Source organism: Saccopteryx bilineata, chromosome 3 (genome assembly GCF_036850765.1).
Source record: "Saccopteryx bilineata isolate mSacBil1 chromosome 3, mSacBil1_pri_phased_curated, whole genome shotgun sequence".
Lineage (NCBI taxonomy): Eukaryota > Metazoa > Chordata > Mammalia > Chiroptera > Emballonuridae > Saccopteryx > Saccopteryx bilineata.
The window spans coordinates 78,333,886-78,343,561 of NC_089492.1; the positions used below are offsets into that span (position 1 = coordinate 78,333,886).

At 33.4% G+C, this 9,676-nt stretch overlaps 1 non-coding gene across 1 annotated transcript; it reads left to right on the forward strand.

Annotated features, from left to right (window-relative positions):
* The first annotated feature begins 9,302 nt into the window (after window positions 1-9,302).
* Window positions 9,303-9,378, forward strand: TRNAC-GCA (transfer RNA cysteine (anticodon GCA)). The gene has a single exon. It is a non-coding gene; the product is annotated as a tRNA-Cys (tRNA).
* The last annotated feature ends 298 nt before the right edge of the window (window positions 9,379-9,676 follow it).

The following is a 9,676-nucleotide window of genomic DNA, read 5'->3' on the forward strand; positions in this document are numbered from 1 at the left end:
AGCTTAAGATCAGCAAGCATGATAATCGTAGCTTATATTGTAATAATATGTTTCCTAATTATACATCAAGCCCTTAGAATTTGACCTTATAAGTAAGTTATCTTTTTTTTATAGACCATGAGTTTATTACTCCACAATATTTCTAAAATCATATATTCTCATCAAAATCTATATTTTAGGAGGAGGGGTAATTTAAAAACCAAAATTATTATGGAATTCACAATGCTACATGCCTTCTTAAATCTTAATGATTAGGACAAAAAAACATCTACTTGAGAATTATTATTTGTTAGTCTTTATGTGAAGATTATCTATTCTTATCAAGAGTCATGATGCAGAGAAAGTTATGTCTCTATACCTGAAGAGAGAGAGAGAGAGAGAGAGAGAGAGAGGAGATTTGTAGAAGATACACACACAGAAATTAGGAAAGTCTAGTCTACCTTGCCATAATCTTAGATAGAATATCACCATTTTTAGATATTGCATATTTGAAGTTTATATCTTTACAAAAACAGAATTCATCCTGATGTTGCCAAAATTAAATTTTATCTTAATTTAGTCTGTTATTTTGACTTTGTTCAGGATACATGATCTCTGACTAAAAGAAATGAGTAATTGTGATTCAATGTCTATTATGTTTGCTTTAAAGGAGTATTTTCTGCCAAAAGGAAACATTTTATATTTCATCAATCTATAGCTTTCTCTATTTGAGAATGGAACATATAGATATTACTATGAGATGAATTTTTAAGCCAAAAATACAAAATAGAACACTTCAAAAGTTTTACTGTTCACCATTTTGGTCACATTGTTAAAATGTGATCTATATTAGTTAATTATCTTATTACTTAAATCAAGCTCATCTACTTAGAAATTACTAAGGTCACTTTTTAATAAATGAATATATTTTAATAAAGTTTTTGAACATATTTTAATGCAATAGGTTTTGATGAAAATATTTAAATATATTGAGAAATATAACTATTTCAATGACTGGGTTATCTGTGGAAATAAAAGATACCTAATGATCTAACCAATATAAACAATATTCATGTTATTGTCTACATTTGTGAAATTATCATATTAAAGTGTAGTCATTGATATTAATTCAATTTCCATTTTTTTCTTCATATTCTATAATTTTTAATTCCTTTATGACAAAAGATTTTGCTTTCTCAATGATTCAGAAAAGAATAGTACATCAATGGTACTTGCAGTTTAAGCAAAAGAACAAAACATTGTAATTTTTTTATTTAAGATTTTTTTTAAATTTATTGATTTTACAGAGAGAGGAGGGTAGGGAACGAGAAGTAGTTGCTTCACTCTAGCTGTTCATTGGTCGTTTGTTGTATGTGCCTTGATCAGGTAAGCCCAGGGTTTCGAACTGGTGACCTCAGTTTTCCAGGTCGACAGTTTATTCACTGTGCCACCACAGGCCAGGAAAAACACTGTAATTTTAATGTGTATCATTTCGTGGTGACATGACAAACACCTTACGAGTGCACATTCAGAAAAATCAAAGTTGAAGTGATCGTTTTTTTGTATTTAACCTTATGCAATCCAAGCCCCAAACAACTCTGTAATTCACACAGTTCTTAAAGTTTTCAACTGGTTAATCTAAACTTGCATGGAATGTTGCGGGGAGAAAAGGACTCACTAATTCATAAATATAAAATTAGCCAATTTATCACTAGCAAGCCAATACCCGGAATGCAAGCAGCTAGTGAGTGAGTGGCTACCAGGCTGTGTTGGATCTCCAGCTCTATTTATATAGAATTTCATTGTCGGTTATATAGTGTTACTTTTAGTAAAGAGTAGTTACATTGAGCTCACTCAGACATTCTTTGCCGGGTTTCATCTGAACTTTTGCATTTAGTTCTTTATCAGTCACCATGGATGACTGTCCCTGATGGTTTATCTATATACATGATGAGTCTCATCCTTCAATATTCCTCAGGAAAGACAGATTAAGGTCAGTTTCTTCACAGGAGTCATATTTCTTTCAAGTCACTAGAGTATCATTATTCTTTGCTGTTGTTTGAAAATGCTGAGATTGCCTACAATGGTGTATCTTTAAAATATATTTTCTAAAGAATCTTAACTACTGAAACAATAAATATTGTTGAGTGTATAATAAAGCTAACATGGTCAATATCTCCCAAACTTTGTCTTTTTTATTTTTGTTAGAGTATGCAAGCAGGTTTATAGCCATAGCATATATGCATAAAAATTGACACGCTCCTTATTTTTGCAATGAAATATAAGATTCTCCATTCTTTCTTGCTCACAATTCTCTAACTGTACATCAACTTAAACCGAAAACAACAACAAAGGAAGAAAAACTACTCAGATTTTCTATACTGAATTAATTATGGAATCATCATCATCTCTTGTTCCTACCTCATTGAGCTCATCATGGAGGCACTAAATAATATCCATAAGTTGACACCAACATAAATATATGATTTAAAAATTAATTAATTGGGTGAAGAGACAAATTCCCTATGTAAAAAATTATCAAATAATTTGTGTAAAAGTTTCACCCTCAGTAGTTAAAGCATAACTCTCCACTTGGCTAACTGTGGACTTCCTTCCAAATAGTAAACCATAGAACAGGAGATAAAAAGTATGAATGGAAAAATCTGACATATACAAACTCAGCCAATGATAAGTTTCATATTAACAGTGATGCATCATGTTGACAGCACATGCCCTTAACAAAGCATGATGAAAATGGCACAGTACCTCTGTGGCTGTCTTCCCACAAACAAATTATTCTAACCTAATCATGAAAAAAACTTCAGCTAGATCCCAATGCTAAGGTCATCAAAAACAAAGAATGTCTGGTCATTTGTCACAGCCATGAGGAGCCTAAGGATACATGAGAACTGGTATATGTTTTTCTGGATAGATTCCTGGAGAAGAAAGAATTTATTAGGTAAAAGCTAACAACATCTTACCAGAATGGACTTTGCTTAAAACTAATGTGTCTGTGTTTTTTTTTTTAATTATTATAAATATACTATATTAATGTAAGGTATTGATATTAGGGAAATTAATGGCCAGATATAGGGGGTGGTTCTCTATATTATCTTAGCAATTTTTACTAACCTAAAACTGTTATAAAATAAAATATATTTTAAATTAAATGCATATAATAATAATATGCATTGTAATTTCAACTTTTTTGTAAGTCTAAAATTATTTCAACTAAAAGATTAAAAAACAGGTGATTTATTATCAGAAGTATGGTTTGGTGGCAAGGTATGAGGGCTGGGTATGGAAAATACACTTTAATTTTAACTATGAAAACAATTTTAATTTTAATTTTAGCTTTAGCTCTAATTATTATCTAAGTATTTTAGTTTACTTATCTGTGAAACGAAGATATTACCTTTATTACCTGTATTACCAGCCCAGTATCAAGACTATATGAGATAAATAGATGCAATGGGCTTTGAAAAAGTTTTTAAAAACATATATAAAAGTAACATAGTATTATCAAATCATTTTTAAAGTAAAATTTTAACTTTGAGGAGATGCTCTATTTTCATTGATTTAATATTTTCTATTAAAATTTTTAATAGATATTAATAGACTTCTTAACATAATGATCTAAACAAAAACCAGACAAGAGCTTGATTGCAATAGCTTTCTTCTCTCACTTCTTGGGGATACAATGTTCTCTTTTTTGCATAGTGAAAATTTAATATAATTTTGCTTAAATAAGGGCAAATATTTTTTTAGTATAAATCAGACTTAATCAGTGCTGCTTCTAGTTTTGGTCAGATCTTTTATCTGGGCTCTGAGCACCATATAAGCTGCATTACGAAAACTCTTCATGGCCCACTGTTCCCAGTAGGCTCCACTGCAAACTATTCAATCATAAAACTGCTGAAGTATTTTTTAAATAATATTTTATCAGTGTTAAATAGATTAAATTAAGTCTCAATTGGTTGGATGAAGCAGTATTAAGTCAAAACTCTTTGACTTTCTGAACCTTATTACTCAAAATCTTATAATTATGATTTTGTAATACAGATGATAACTTTTGTAGGACTATGTACATAATTAAAATAGATGGTGGCAAGGGGGTAGATCTGAACTGAAGAGAAAATGCCATATACTTGAAGGTAGGGATAATTCTGTTTACTAGAAAAAGTCTATATTTTAACTCTAAAAAATATTGACATTATAAACCTAAACTGCTTCATTTTTTTTACTTTTTTTTAAAAAATCAAGAACAATAAACAAAATACCAATAGTTAATTTATAAAAAAATATGAGTTATGGGTAACAACATAGCCAGTTTAACAAAGAAAAATTAAACCATATACGGGAATATATAGAAACAGATGCATAAAAATTTTAATGTAAAAACATTAATTTCATAATTGATCTAATTGTTCATTAGTATTAATTATTGCTATTTACACCACTTTTTACAAATTAAAATAGAAAACTTTAAAATGTGCATGTGTATGAATATATGCAGATAAAGGATTTTAAAGAGTTTGTTACATTAAAAATATGTACAATATACTGTATATAACATTACCATTTATTTAAGGATTTATATGTATTTTAAATGCAGAATGTGACTGGGTAAGTAGGCTGGTAGAAACAAAGTGTTTTTTCACTTTTAAAATCATGAGATAATGTGACCGTGTGTATATATTTACTAAATGTTGAATTTTGTGTGGTGTGGTAGGCCTTGAGCAGCCCCACTGTGCAGACTTATCTTTAGGAAAACATGTTGATACAGTGAGAAATAAAATATGAAGTCATGTAGCTTATGCTGCAAGTGGTGAAAAGAATTATTTTTGTTGTAACAGGGTAGACCCAGGTGCTAGGATCACCTTCCTATCGCTTTTTCTCATTCAAATAATGTGCCAACATAAGCAAGTTGGAATTCCAGGTACCTCTGACCTAGTGGCACAGTAAGTGTTTAAGAATGTGTGTGTGTGTGTGTGTGTGTGTGTGTGTTTCAAGGCACACTTTAGTCTCAAATTTTTTATCTCTAATCTTTCACTGAATTACTTGAGTGCTGGCTGCCTTTAATGTTTTCACTCAAGTCCATGATGACTTTGCAATTATCATTTTATTGTATCTGTTCTAAAATACCATTTAGAATGTAGGGGGGAAAACTGTAAAACAGAACATGCTAATTTTTGTAGCTGCTGTGACTATAACCTTCAAAAGAGTAAATGGTGTCTAGATTCTGATTTTGACCTTACTCTGCTTGATCCATGTTTTCTACTGGAGGCCTATACCAATTTTTACATTTTAAAAAAATCATATCTTTAATACACAAACCTTGGTTAACAGTATGACTTTGTTGAAAAAAATCAGGGATAAGGGACTACATGAAGGAAAAATAAATAAACTCCTATTACTTACCTCTCATTAACGGTCTTTGTGTGACAAACTCAACTACTTAATGGTTAATTTTAGATTTAAATTTACTTAAAAGTGATAAGTTAAAAATCAATGCTTACAAATATGGCCTTTAACAGAAAACACTGTACTATGAGACTAAAAATAAGTGAAAAAAAAACCCCACCCATATTATTAAATTGAATAATCCCAGTAGGCAAGGTGAGCACTGGAGGGACAAGAGCCCCAGGAAGGTGATGATTTAAGGACAGAAACATTCGTGAAACTGCTGAGGGTGAACAGTGCTCACTTGGCATCAGCTCGTTTGAATCAGCGTGCTTTCCAGCCAGTACCTGGAAAGTTTTAAAAACCTGAAGTTATTGAGGAAAATAAGGTCTAGTGTAATATAGCTTGAGTTCATTTTAATAGGCTCTATGAACATCTAAAATTCTATCAGTATTTTCTGCCAACAGTTTTGTGTTTGCATAAATAAGGATAAAAAAATATAGCATAGTGTTTTCCATTTTTTTAAAAGAATGTCATGATGTGGTGAAATTTATTTTCCTGATTTAGAATAAAATTATGCAATCATATCTGCAATCTCAGAATAATAATAGTCATGAGATAACTGGTCCATCAGCTTAGTCATTTACATGGGGCGAACAGAAATTCATTACTTTTAAATATTAGTTGCAGTGAATAAGCACTCAAGGTACAAGGCTTTTATTGAATAGATTTTAACAAGATTTTTGAAACTGTAAAATGAAGATGTGATAATCTGATGTATTTGGGAAATGCTATTAAATTTCATTTAAGGTTTCAGATATCCTAAATTATAGGTCAATTACATTTTACATGGAGCTTTATCTTTTAACTTCTTGCTGTTTTCTGTGAGATGTTCTTTGTCATCTCATAAGTGAAAAAAAAATTAAGAAACAAAATTTCTCATTCCAACAAACATCGCGACCTTTATTAGGATATAGAAAGTTTAACTGCATGTCATAAACATAGACAAATATAGCCCCATTTTTATGAAATATAATTAACTGAAAAAGATAGAGACCAGATTTCTCAAAAACAAAAAGTAATATTGCACATATACTAAGTGTGATTTTCATTCTGACATATTTTATCATTTAGAATAACACTAAAGTGAAAGGAAATTATACTTTACGGTAATACCTTAAAAATGCTAACCAAAACTATTTAATTCTAGGACATATTCTCTTTCTGAAAGGTGTAAAGCACCGTTAAATAGATTTAAACCATCTTTTTCTTTCTTAGCCATAGGTACTTGAATGCAACAGAAATTGTAGCAGGTTGGGTACCACTCTCCATCTCTTACCAAGAACTAATGCATATATTTGCTTTCTATCTAGCCAACAGAATAAACTAATTTTGCCTTTTTTTTTCTAGGATTCATCTCTGCTTTCAGTTTTGTTCTATTTTGAACACTTCTGACAAAATAATCAAATCATAGCATACACATTTGCAAGCATATAAAATAGAAGCCACTCTGAATGGTTCATAACATCTGGTAAAAGCTCTCTGACTCTCCTTGACATGAATTACTCTAAGAGTGCTTTTTTAAATTATCATATGAGATATTTTTCCCCATTAATAAAAAAATACACCCAATCTCAATAAACTAATAACCAGATCAGCGAAGATTTTCCTGTTTCATTTTCCAACCTAAAGCAGAAAGCAAACAACCAAAAGCAAAACATAACCAGAAAGCACAGATCATGTCAAATTTCCTGTCACTTAAAGTACTACATATCTAGAAATTAAAAAGTGAGTTAAGAGTCATTTTAGAGATATTCCTCTGAGACCCAAGTATGACATTGTTTGCAGGAATTTCTCTAGTCTTGCCATTTGCCACATACTTTATAACTTAATCTGCTAATTTAGGCAACTTCTCCATTGTCTCCAGACCCGAGGACATGGACTTTTATAGCACCTGAAGATGAGCTAAGGGATGGTGGGAATATTCAATCATTTTAAAGCAGGGGTCCCCAAACTTTTTACACAGGGGGCCAGTTCACTGTCCCTCAGACCGTTGGAGGACCGGAGTATAAAAAAAACTATGAACAAATCCCTATGCACATTGTACATATCTTATTATAAATTAAAAAAAAAAACGGGAACAAATACAATATTTAAAATAAAGAGCAAGTAAATTTAAATCAACAAACTGACCAGTATTTCAATGGGAACTATGGGTCTGCTTTTGGCTAATGAGATAGTCAGTGTGCTCCTCTCACTGACCACCAAAGAAAGAGGTGCCCCTTCTGGAAGTGCGGTGGGGGCCAGATAAATGACCTCAGGGGGTACATGTGGCCTGTGAGCCGTAGTTTGGGGACCCCTGTTTTAAAATAACCAGTGCCCATGGCCTTAACGTTTGTGTGAGCTCCTCCTATAATTGATCTGCTGAGACTGTGCCTTAGAGTCATTCTCAATTTCTTCTTCTCCATTTCTTATTTCCTTCTTCCCTGTTTTAAAAAGAAAGGGAGGATCCTCAGCACACCTGCACCTTGGGACCATGCATTGCCTCAAAGTGTAAAAATTTCTTTGGGCACCGCAAAGATAATTTTCAATGTTTGTTCAGGGAGAACCCTCCTAATGATTGACCAAAGGCAGGAGGGTGGATGGCACTGAACCTTGCATAAGAGGAACCAGGTGCCTGGCTGGGAGTGCCACTCTGGCAATTTCTTGTGCCTTGATTTGGCCATCTGTAAAATGGAGACATTACTAGTACTTATGTCATAGAGCTAATACAAGGATTAAAATTTGAGTATGTTAAAAAGTGCTTAAAACATTCAACATACAATAAATGCTACATGAAGGTTTGTTAAAATAATAAAAGCACCTTAATCATTCTAAACTTCTGTGATTTTCTGTCTTGTCTACAGTTCTGAGCAGAGGGCAGCACCAGCTTTACAAACAATAAATTAGACAGATGGTTTAACCATTCTCTGACATTTTACAAGGAATGAAGGCTTTTTCAGGGAAGTCCCAGGTTAACCCCAGTGACATGAAATGCTTCAGAAAGCACTTGGGATGTTAAAGCTGCTCCCCACACCCGACTCATTTCACTCTCAACATTATTTTGTGAATTCTCAATCTCATCTCCCAGATTTGTCATATTCTGGAAAGGATGTCCCTCTTTTATTTATTTATTTTTTTGACAGAGACAGAGAGAGAGTCAGAGAGAGGGAAAGATAGGTGCAGACAGACAGGAAGGGAGAGAGATGAGAAGCATCAATTCTTTGTTTTGGCACCTTAGTTGTTCATTGATTGCTTTCTTATATGTGCCTTGACCAGGGGACTACAGCAGAGTGAGTGATCCCTTGCTCAAGCCAGCGATCTTTGAGCTCAAGCCAGCGACGATAGGATCATGACTATGATCCCATGCACAAGCCAAATGAGCCCACACTCAAGCCGATTACCTCAGGGCTTTGAACCTGGGTCCTCCATGTCCCAGTTCGATGCTCTATGCACTGCACCACCACCTGGTCAGGCAGGACATCCTCCTTTAACAGCTAAACCATACAGGTGAATGAGGCTGGTGCTTTAAAATAAAACTTGAATATTTTCTAGAAATATGAAAACATCTCAAAACTCACTGAATGTGACAAATGGAAAAAATGTCCTATTATTTCATTCAGAAACACAAAACAAAACATAGATATAAGTTCAACCCATTTTATAAAATCATTTCGAGAAATATTTATTCAAAATTGTATCCATCTACATCAAGTTCCATCCTTTAAAATCTTTGCTGTCTTACCTCCTGTTGACAATAAACACAAGGTATTATACGCATATATGTACTAATTAGTTTTACAGTACATAACTTATTTATTAAATACATAGGAAATATTCAGTGATATTGCCTAAATAATGTTTTTTAGAATAATACAATTACCCTGGCCAGTTGGCTCAGTGGTAGAACGTTGGCCTGCAGTGCAGGAGTCCCGGGTTCGATTCCCGGCCAGGGCACACAGGAGAAGCGCCCATCTGCTTCTCCACCCCTCCCTCTCTCCTTCCTCTCTGTCTCTCTCTTCCCTCCCCGCAGCCAAGGCTCCATTGGAGCAAAGTTTGCCTGGGCACTGAGGATGGCTCTGTGACCTCTGCCTCAGGTGCTAGAATGGCTCTGATTGCAGCAGAGCGATGCCCCAAGATGGGCAGAGCATCCCCCCCTGGTGGGCGTGATGGGTGGATCCCGGTAGGGTGCATGCGGGAGTCTGTCTGACTGCCTCCCCGTTTCCAACTTCAGAAAAATACAAAAAAAATAAAA